The sequence below is a fragment of the Gymnoscopelus braueri genome (genome assembly GCF_963280865.1).
Source record: "Gymnoscopelus braueri genome assembly, chromosome: 13".
In the NCBI taxonomy this organism is placed as follows: Eukaryota; Metazoa; Chordata; class Actinopteri; order Myctophiformes; family Myctophidae; genus Gymnoscopelus; species Gymnoscopelus braueri.
In genome coordinates, this window is record NC_137615.1 from 2,066,029 (window position 1) to 2,068,528 (window position 2,500).

The window sequence follows — 2,500 nt, forward strand, 5'->3', positions numbered from 1 at the left end:
GCTAAAACACAATATATACAGTATATCTGTTATTTAAAGGAATAGTTCACCCAAAAAATGACTTATTTTCTATTAATTACACAGCCCATGAAGCCTTGAATTCATGGACATTTCCTGCATTTGCATTCCTGAGCCAATAATTGAATGAAAACACATGAAAAAAACATTGCAGCCCTTTATGCTATATAAATGTGTCTAAAAGTCTTCTGTAAAAGTCTTGTTTTTGTTGTCTGTTGATCCGGTCTGGTTCTCATCATACAGACAGTGGTTCATACAGCATCAACATCACTTTAACAGCTTTAACCCTTTTTGGGCGGTGAAACCGCCCCTATATGTGAGGTTTGGATATTTGCACACCAAATCCTGCGCTGTGATTGGCCACAAATGTACCCCGCCTAACCCTGCACCGTGATTGGCCAATCACAGTCTATTCAGGACTGTGATTGGCTAGGGAAACATGACACATGTGCATAGCCCTATAAATAGGACCATAACTTTAAAAAAAACATTTTTTTTTTTTTAAAGTTATGGTTTCTTCCATCACTTCTTCCGTCACTTCTTCCATCACTGTGATGACCACTGTGACCACACCGCCCACTTCACACTGGGTGTGATTTTGTATAAACTGAGGCTATTTGAAAATAGCCGATCCGGATACAAGCTCACATGATGAACAAATATCATCCACTCTAAATAATCCACATTCCTTTGGGTGATTCGTCACATTGAAATACAGCACAAACCCCATTCCACCTGCCTCGGCGGCTATGCCTCTCTAATCATTAAGACTTTCAGCCCCTACCTCCTGGGATCCAATCACGACGGAGGTGCGCCGTCAGAAGCGGACTTGAGCCACGAGAGGCACCGCCGAGCGAGCTCAGGCGAGCGAGTCGCTGTGCCGAGTGTTGCCAAGCCCGATTCAGGCGACTCAGCGCCGTCCGGGTTATGCCCCCGATAGGGACAGAATCATGGTAAACTAGAAAATGTGCTCCTCGGAGCACAGGTCTCCACCAGGCGAGGTGGTAAAAGATTTTAAAGATAAAGATATTTATATTACATATTGTGATGTCACGCGAAGCTTAGCCAATGGTGCCGGAGTGCGGACGGACACACGGACGGACAGAGGGTAAAACATACTCTCCACCATACCTTCGGCCTGGCGGAGACAATCATATTTTGGGGTTCGTCCTAACCAGTGGTGTTTTGGTCGCTACACGGGTACATTAGATTCACGAGCCAAGTACCCAAATGGTTACTTTGCATAACAGGTTTACCGGTGGCGGTGAGCGTGCGCCTGGGTGCATGTGACGTCATTAAAATACCGTTCCCCTGGGGAAAAACAAAATCACCATTACACCACTGGTCCTAACTGCCAATCAAAGTGACTACTGGCCAATCACAGCGCGTCTTTTCCGGCCAATCCCAGCTCGCCTTTTCCGGGACTTGGACAGGTCACGTGACCAGTGGTGTCATGGGGGCCATACGGGGTAGGACGGCGTGTGTCCGGTACATTTTTCACACGCAAGGAACGGCATGGTGCAGAGTGTGAGTGTGACAATGTATCCTCACCTCACATCTATAGGCTACACGGTAGCAACACAGCATGTTGTCTTCAGTATGGCTGCTGTCAGTATCCTGTCTGCACGCAGCAATGCCTCAGACACCAAGAAGAAGAGAAAGATACTCGTTCAAAGCAAACATTTAGTTTCAGCTTTATAATTCATGGCATGCCTTGGATTTGTATTAGTTTAAAAAGACTAAAACTAAGCTAAAAAACATTTCCTATACAAACATGTTAACTACTTTAAGGTAAAATAAAATGTGCACGGTGTGCGTATGTAGTGCGCATGACGTCATTAATAATTCGGCTGGGAAAAAAAAATCACCAATACACCCCTGTGACAGCACATGCCTTAACATTGAATCACCGAATGAAAAGGCTGATAAGAGCCTATTAGACCCAACTAGGGGAGATGGGCCCAACTGGGCCAAATGTATGGGATGTTTTGTGCTGATTTGGAGCCCAATCTATGGGCTGATAACATGAAGATGGGCTGGTCTAATCAGCAGCAGAATGTGAATTGACCGAACGGACCTGAGTGACCATGGAAAAACCCGGACTGGCCTCGGGTCCTGATGTCGGGTATTTTTATCCTCTTTTTTTCTTTTGCTCTTTTGTTGATTTTCTTTGTGGGCTACTATTGTTTTTTTTATGTCGTCCGTGCTCCATTTTCACAAAATGTATCTGTGGAACCGAGTAAAAAAAAACTCCTACAATTCCAAGTGCTTGTCAGGGTGGGGGGTCCTCTGTCCTCAGTTCAAATAGGATTATTTTGGGGGGCCGCGGCCTGAAAGGCTTGAGAACCACTGATAAGGGGACTGAGGGGCCCAAGTATTTGTGCGCTAACCTTTGCGTAAATTGTCGACGGGCCTCGTGTGACCCAGGGGCCCCTCATGGACCAAAGAGGCCTGCATGGTGAAACCCTAAAACCTCCAGCAC